Source organism: Hipposideros armiger, unplaced genomic scaffold, assembly GCF_001890085.2.
Source record: "Hipposideros armiger isolate ML-2016 unplaced genomic scaffold, ASM189008v1 scaffold_166, whole genome shotgun sequence".
In the NCBI taxonomy this organism is placed as follows: domain Eukaryota; kingdom Metazoa; phylum Chordata; class Mammalia; order Chiroptera; family Hipposideridae; genus Hipposideros; species Hipposideros armiger.
Window position 1 is genome coordinate 2,972,852 of NW_017731516.1, and position 9,076 is coordinate 2,981,927.

General features: G+C 37.1%; 1 long non-coding RNA gene across 2 annotated transcripts in view; it reads left to right on the forward strand.

Moving 5' to 3' along the window:
* LOC109387695 (uncharacterized) overlaps nucleotides 1-8,800 on the forward strand; it is a 72,867-nt gene extending 64,067 nt beyond the window's left edge. For both annotated transcript variants that reach the window (XR_002125069.1, XR_002125070.1), the window contains exons 3-4: nucleotides 4,015-4,099; nucleotides 8,190-8,800. This is a non-coding gene — a long non-coding RNA (uncharacterized LOC109387695). The remainder of the gene's footprint in view (nucleotides 1-4,014; nucleotides 4,100-8,189) is intronic.
* The last annotated feature ends 276 nt before the right edge of the window (nucleotides 8,801-9,076 follow it).

Genomic DNA, 9,076 nt, shown 5'->3' on the forward strand with positions numbered 1-9,076 from the left:
GGGCCCTCCGGCATCCCAAGCGAGTTCTTAACCATCGCGCCACTCGGCCGGCCCCATTGAGTGGGTTTAAAAACAATGAATGCTAGTAGCAATGAGCACATCTGAGCCCAAATTTTGGTTTCAAATACCATTCTTTACATTTATACCACTTCTGTGATATTTCTGCCCAAAATGTATAAGCCGAATCTAATCATAAAAGATCAGACACACAAATTGATGATAGCCCCTGAGTTGGTTTAGATTTATCAATCTTTGTAATTGCAGGAGTGTGGTTGAGTGGAATGGTATGATTGAGAGAATTCTGCATATTTTCTCAACTTTGCCTTTTTGTTATGCTGTGATTCTGACTAGATTATGACTGTTAGCGTCTAATCACAGAACATGTTATGATGCTTCTCCCTCAAGGAGTAACTCAAAATAGAAACAAAACACTAAACCATAACATAAATAACTTACATACTGAAAATAAAATACATTCTTTCTAAAAAATAAAAATAATAGTCATGTTAGTAGGATGCAGGAAACAACTTGAATAATCTCCCACTGGCCAAATATGAGATAATTTGAGCTTCAATGAGGATAAGAATTGCAATGGGTCAAAATCTATTACACAAGTTTAAATATGTGATAATGAATTATCATAAGGATATTAAGAAAAACAAACCAATTGATTCCTTTCTGAGGCTAACAGAGAGCCAATTTACTATCTTGAAATCTAGGGAAATAAAAGAATCATGTATTTAGCCTACATTTCCTATATGAACTGTATCACTGGGTAGCCAAGTAATATAAAATTATTCCAGCTAATAAATGAAAATGAAATGACAGAATTAAAATATCAGCATTTTTGCTGATATTTTAAGGGATTAATAGATCTAGGCATTGAGCATCAATGGCTACTAACTTTAAATAAGAGAGAAAACCAGACATTATGTGCTTCCTGACAAATTTGATTAAGTCTCTGAAGTCCACTGGCACTTTGTAGGCAATAAGAGAGAGCAGCATGTTTAACTGCATCATGAGTGTATAATCAGCAAAATCCAGACTTTGGAGTACTCTATAGGTCAATTGGTTCTAAGGTTCTTCAATGGCTGTATCTTAAGGAAAGATAAATGATAGAGAAGAAGCCTGTAGATTAAAAGCTACTAAAAGACATATGAAATTTTTTTAATGGGCAATACTAAACTATAATATCTAGGGACACTCTCTTGAATGATAAAATCATAAAGAAACTTAAGAAGTGATCATTATAAGAGTCAGGATGATGATAATTTTTGTAGCAAGAGAAATAGCCCTTGGGATGGGCAATAGGAAAGGAAGAGACTTCTGGAGTGGTTGGAAAAGTTATTTTTCTTATTGTGGGTGGTAGTTACAGGGGTGTTGTTGTTTTGTTTTGTTTTTTTGAAAGAATTCATTAAACCATACATTTATTTTGTGTAGTTTACCATATCTGTGCTTTATGTTATAACAAAGAGGCTAACATATATATATATTTTTTTAATATTCCAGGAAAGAAGTTCCCAACTAGCCTAGTTTAGGGTATAGGGATATCTGTTGGTTAGGAGAATTACAGTCCCATCTGATTGTGTTCATTGGGGTAGAAGTTATTCCACCAAAAGAAATACAGTTGCTCTCAGAATGGGGCAATGTATGCTAGGTAGCCTAAACCCACTATTTCTCTATTACAATACAACTTTCTTAAATATTTGGGATAGTCCTGATGTGATATATATCAATCTTTTTTTTGTAAGCAGCAAACCTTTCGTAGGGGCAAGACCATTCAAAAGAAATTTCTAAAACTCAGTGAACTAGGAAACTAACACATTTTAAAAAATGATTTTAGGGCCGGCTGAGTGGCACGATGGTTAAGAACTGGCTTGGGATGCCAGAGGGCCCCAGTTCGGATCCCACATATAAGGGCCAGTGACACTGCCCTCCACAGCTAAGATGCTGAACAACAGCTCAACCTGGAGCTGGGCTGCCGTGAGTCGCCAGCGATGGCGTAGGCTGCAGCCCCTGCTGCAGTGGGTTTGCCATGGGCTACTGTGTGTAGCCAGCAGCCAGCATGAGCGGCCAGCAGCCACAGTGAGCGGCGTCCAGAAGCCAGCGACTGATCTGCCTCACCTGGGAAGAGCACAATGATGGTGCCAACTTGGGCCAGTGAAGCAACGTCCTCCACAACTAGACTGAAGAACAAAACGACAGCAACTTGTCTGTTCCCCTTCCCCCAATTCCCCACTGCTGTTCCCATCTCCCGAATTCCCCAATAAAAATCTTTAAAAAATGATTTTATAAGCAAGAATATGTGCAGCTAATTAAAAACAAAACTTGATTATTTATAATGAACAAAATACAAGGCTTTTCAAAAAATTAATATTTCAAAAGATTAAATACTATGGTACCTCCAATTACAAATAGAACATGTTTTTGTTTACTAAATATATATGAGCTTTTTGGATTGTTCTGGAAACCATTACCTGAGATCTAAAATATTCTAACATCAAGGTAGATAATAAATTACCTCAAAAACGATTCCATATATATATTGCTTATCAGCATTTTGATCAAGAGACATTAGAGCCATGATGACTCCTGACTCTTGGTCCTCCAAATGATGTAAGACAGTCATCCCCTCAGATAATTTTTTTTTTTCTGTGTAACTCCTGACCTCTCCTTCTCTTTCCACTGGCTTGAAAGAATTTGGAATCAGAATGAGAGGTACTGATCATCTTTGATAATTTAAAAAACAAATGTCAATATTGAACAAAGCAAACCAATTATAGACATCAGCTACATTAATGTATGGGTATGCAATTACCTGATCCATAATATACGCCCTAACCCTGCTGATCATTCATTGCTATTAAACATTAACTACATGAATAGGTATAGATGGCAACTTTGACAGCCCGCCTCAGCGTCTATGATTGTACATTCGTTCATATTTATTGAGTATGCAGATGGCCAATAAGCACTTGGGAAGATGCTCAACATTGTTAACTGTTAGAGCAATGCATATTAAAACTACAATGAGACACCACTTCATACCCACTAGGAGAGCTAACATCAAAATGACAGACAATAACAAGAATTAGTGAGAATGTAAAGAAATTGGCATCCTCATTCATTGCTGGTGGAATTCGAAAATGATTCAGCCACTTTATAAAAACAGTTTGGCAGTTCCTCAAAATGTTCAACAGTTACCATATGACCCGGAAATTCCATTCCTTGGCATCTACCCAAGAGAATGGAGAACATATGTCCCAACGTAACCTTATCCATGATGGTTCATAGCAGCATTTTTATAATAACCCAAAACTGGAAACAACCCAAATGTTCATCACCTGATGAAAGAGTAAACAAAATACAACATATTCGTATAATGGAATATTATTCAGCCATAAAAAAAAATGAAGTGCTGATAAGGCTACAACATGGATGAACCATGAAAACAGATAAGTAAAAGAAACTTTACATGATAAGTAAAAGAAAACAGGCAAGAAAAGGGCACATTTTATAGGATTCCATTTATATGAAGTGCCCAGTATAGGCAAGTCTATACAGACAGAAAATAGATCAGTGGCTTCCAGAGGCTGAGGGGAGGCAAGGGGATGGAGACTGATTGCTGATGGGTAAAGGATTTCTTTTTGAGATCATAAAAATATTATAAAATTATACAATAGTGATGGTTACACAACTCTGTGAATATACCAAGAAATAAATATTACACTTTAAAAGAGTGAACTTTATGGTATATGAATTATTTCTTTATAAAGCATTTATAAAAATATCCATTCTGTGCTGGAAACTCTTCTAAGTGCTGGGAATAACTGAGTGAAGACATAAAAAATCGTGCTTTCAAAAAGCTTACAGTAAAGAGATATATCTGTTGAGTCTAAGTTTGTGTCCCTGATAGATTGCACATAGATTGGGGTCCTACCACTTTTTTTTCCAAGGGAAAACTTGGCAGAATAATTTTCCCCCACAGTAATCCTCCTCTACTTTTCTCTGCAGCCTTTTCCACTAAGAATATATAAAGAAGAAACTGTCAAAGAAAAGAGGAGAAGGAGCTGTCACAGATTACAAGAATTTCAAGAAGGTGAGAGTGAGTAAAATTATTGGATGCTGCAAAGAGGTCAAGAAGCTTAAGGATCAAAATATACTCCTTATGTTTGGCAATTAGGAGGTCTATGCTAATCTCCTAGTACAGTTTCAGTAAAACAGTGGGGACACAGCAATTCTATAATGGTTACACACAGCACAGTGCCTGACACAGAGTAGTTGCTAAAAAAATATGTGTTGAATTGGGAATAAATGTGCTGTGAGAAAGTAAAGACAGAAAATAAAGACTGTGCTTACAAGAAGTTTGTATGAGAAGTGGAAATAGATGGTGGGTGGTATTTGGGGGGATATGAGTTAAGGGAGTTCATTTAATATGCGAGAAATTGATTATAATCTGAGAACATGTTCCTAGTAGAGAAGGAAAATTTGAATGCAGTAGAAAGAGAGAAGGTAGCAGATCTGAGAGAGGTGGCAGGGTTCCTCTGAGATTAAATTTGATCTATGTAAATACAGTCCTAGTTGCAGGAGTAGGCAAGTTCACAGAAATAGTATCTGATGGCTTATCTGATGGTTTCTGTATTAACCAGGAATTTAGTCATCTACAAAAAAAGTGAGTATGGGTAGTAGAGAACCAAAAAGGGGCTTGAAGACACCAGTGAATATTTGGAAACAGCTGTAAGAAGTGGAAATATAAACTTGCCAAAGACAAGTAAAAGGATTAACAAGACATGTTGGAGTTTGAAAAACTGTAACTGATAAAATTATCCATTAATGTGCTTAAATATTTAGTATTTTGAAGTTTGCTTGGGCAATCTTTCTTTAAATGTTTTCTAATAGCTATTTAACTTCAGAGATAAAAGATAAAGAAGGTGGATGAATGCTATATTGACATTTGCATATGCGTATGGATGTTAGTTGCAGAGTTCAATTGTAGTATTTCAGATTATAAGCAATATTTAATTTTTTTTCTTTAATGACATGTCAAACATAACTTATGTAACTCAGATGACCCCTTGGTTTCCTGGGCAACCTAAGACATGGATGAGATTGACCTAATTCACCATCATCCTGTGGATTGTAGATGTCTAAAATTTTCCTCAACGTTTATGTGTATTCCCCGAGGTCTTGTGATCTCATAGCCACTTCTTGCTCAGAGCTCCTGCTTCTATTTAACTGAGTCTAGTTTACAGATCATGCACCATCCTGCTCATGTTGCCTGTTTCATATTATCTGAGCCCAGTTGTGGATTTTGGTCTTTCCCCTAACGGCCATTAAGACGTGCACAGAGGCCTGTTTGTATACGTAGAGACGACTCTGATGAAGGTGGTAATTGTCAGGGATCCATTTATCACAGTAACAGGAAACAACTCAACTTGACGTCAGTCTCCTGTACTTTGCTTACTCGTCTCACTTTTCTGTCCTCTCCTCTAAGGAACAAAACTTCAATCCCTTTAGTGGCAGAGTAATTTAGCTATGTCCCCGCCTGCCAAACTCACCTAGAGGTATACCTTGGCCTAGCCAAAGCCAGTATAGTTCTCAACAGAACAAATGGGCCTTCTTTAGAAATCTTTTTTGCATCCCCTACATAAGTCTCTAGCCAATTTCATTTTTTCCTTCTTTTTTAGGACTTACCATTAAAATTTTTTTTTCTTGAAAAGAATACGGCCATTAGGCAAAATAATCCTATATCTGAACTAAAAGGAAACTAAATACTCTCCCTCACCCCGGTATTGTACCACAATGAATTCCAATGAGGGGCAGGTACCATAGCCTTTTATACTCCTGAATTTTTAAAACCCTTTGTATAATTATCATAGTCTATAAAATATCCCAAGTTTTCAAAGCAGGCCATGTTTTTCACTAAGGCACAAAAGTCACAAAGTTTCTTCAGTGTTTTAATTTAAACTGTGATGTCATTGATAAGGATCTCTTCCTGACCATCTTGGTACACTATCATTACATGCCTCAGAGTCCCTGTGTTGGATTTACTCATCCTCTTTACCAAGAGAAAAAAAAAATCAAAATTTACTTTGGTACCTGCTCTAACCCATGTTTCTTAGGTTAATAATTTAATTACTTTCCTCTGATGTGGCCAATTCTTTTCCTAAGGAGCCCTGTGTGGGGAATCAAGCAGACTGGGTTTATGTCATTAAACCTGCCGCTAGCTGTTTATGTCAGCTAAGCGACCTAAGGGAACTGGATTGTTCCTTAATTGCCCCCTCACAAGGCTGAATAAAGAAAAAATAAGGGACTGTTTGGGAACAGATGAGAAATGTAAATAACAATCTTATAAGACAGGAAGGTAGTGAAATGGCCCAGTGAGTCCAAGATGGCGCTCCAGGGATCCTGAATGGACCAATCAACGGTGAGGAAGGTCACAAGGATATAATCATGTGCTGCCTTCACCAGTGGGGTTGTAGCTCACATACCCACAAAGTAAATAGGAAGTATTTTAACAGGAGGATGTGAAGGAGTCTGTGATTTGAGCAAACCAAGGTTCTTGTTTCTAGGGAAAACACCCTTCTGGGATAAACACAGCAGGCTTTTCAGGTTCAGGATAATTCAGCTGTTATATTAAAGCAATTTTAGCTTAATGAAAAGGATTTTATGCTGTGACAACAATATGTGACTAGAAATCATTAAACAACATTAATAAAGGCGAAATAATGAAGGGTCATTGATAGTCTAAAACAAAAGTCATTACTAAGAGCTGTAATATGAAGTTGTAAGGAGTAGAGAAAAGGAGGATATTGCCACCTACATGAGCAATACGAGCTTAGATGAAAGAGGATACGAGGTTTGTGGAGAAATGGGGAAGGGGAGGCAGAAGATTAAGGAAAGCTCGAAGACTGCTCAGCAGGCAAGACCACATGTGAGAGAACATCTTAGGTGGTACTCTCCTGTGTTATTCTGACTCTGTGAATGCCAGTAGTCTTGTATCTCTGTTTTGGACACTGTAAAATTATAAATGTCAATCATCAGACTTTTCCTAGGACATTCTGAGGGTTCTGAGAAGTCAGAGAATCCTTCAGAAATAGAAGACTAAAACTGTTCATTTAAAACAAAATGAAACAAAAACATCAATGAAATATTAAGCTTGAGATATGTACAAGCCCAGTTAGTCGCAATTGACTTGGGAATAATAATAACAGGTACTAGCATTTATTATCTACCCTATAGCAGGTATTTTACAAATGGAACCTCATTTAGTTTGCATAATAAGTAAGGTGAGTATTTTCTCAGGTTTACAAAAGAAGGAGATTGAGGTTAATTAAATGCTTTCCAAAGACTAGTATCTGTAACATAAATGGGAAATTCCAGGCAGGCATATTTGTACAGGAAAAGCTTAGTCAACTCTGAGCCCAGGGATAATGAGATGGTGTTATCTACTTTGTCTGCTTTAGAGCAGACATTAAAACTTGAACTAAACTTGGGATATTAGTGAGGTAATTATCAAAATCTTATCCTCCCCTTGCTACCTTTTCAAGCACTCATTACTTGCTGATGTTACTATGCTAAACAAATTAATAGAATCTTAAATCTCACGGGGCTTATATTCCAGAGAGGGAAACATCATAAATGAGTAAGCAAATATAAGTTATTTCAGATAATGATATCGCTATGAAGAAAATGTGACAGTGAAATGGGGGGAGGAGTTAACTATAATTAAGGTGGTCAGGGAAGTTTTCTCTAAGAAGGCAAATTTTGAGATTGTTCTTATGTAATGTGAAGAAGTCAGCCATCTGAAGATCTGGTAGGAAAACGTCTCAGGTAAACAAGGTAAATATTTGGGAAATGATCTGCTTGTTAAATATGCATGTCCTAGACTGTTCTAAGTTTGGCAATATTTTGGTGAATAAAAAGAGACCAGTTTGTCTTGGTGTTTCCCCTCTCTCTTTTTAGTATTTAAGTATTCATGGTCTAGTCTGCTTCTAAGATCCCATATAAATGTACTTGGTAGCCTTTTGTATGAGGCCGCATGTGACCTTCTCAGCTTCTTTACCAGCTCCTAATGGAGAAAGGCATTTTCCTAGCTGTGGCAATTGTTTATAAAAACATCTGCCATGATTCTTCTATGTTCAAGTGTTTCTTTGCAATTGTGACTTTGCTACTTCTTTTATCTACAGGTCAAATTCTTTCTCCAGACACTTGAATCTGAGCTGGCCTTGTGACTTGCTTTACCAATAGAATGCAGCAGAAGTAACCTTGTGGGACTTGCAAGTGCAGCCTCCAAGAGACGTTTGAAGCTTCTGCTCTTGTCCCCTTGGAACACTGCCATCACCATGTGAAAAAGTCCCAGCCAGTATCCTTGAAGTTGAGAGACCATGTGGAGATAGAGGCTCAACCGAAGCCATCACTAACTGCCAGACTTTCGAGTAAGGCCATCTTGGACCATGCATCTCATAATGGTCTCCAGTTGATAACATCTGCAATGAGTGACCATCAGCAAAATGAACGAGATCAGCAGAAGAATCACCCAACTGAACCCAGCTCAAATTTCTTACTCACAGAATTATCAGCAAATAAAATGGTAGCCATTTTAAGCCACTAAGTTTGTTATGCAGCAATAGATCATTCAGACACTAGCTAGACTCCAAAGATCTTTCTTTTAGGCTTTGTCATCTTGCATTGACCTTGAAGGTGCTTCTTTAAGAGGTCTCTTGAAAGGTGCCAGAAGGCATTATGCTATGCTTTCACCCATTTTTCAAATTACTTCATTTTAAGAATATATATATATATATATTCAGCAGAATTGAAAAATTACTTCTATTCTGATAGAGAAAGGATTCTAACATGCATATGATACCGCTAAACTTGAACAAATGGATTCAGAGTCCTTTGTCACTGTTCCAAACCTTTGCTTTCTTTTAAGACATGCTCTAAATTCCCAGCTTAGGAACAGTTTATGATATATATCATGCTACTCACCAAATATGGGTATTTAGTGCCCTGCATACTAGAATCTTGACTACTATTTGCTGATTCCTGGGGTTTCAAGTACCTACATTAGTAA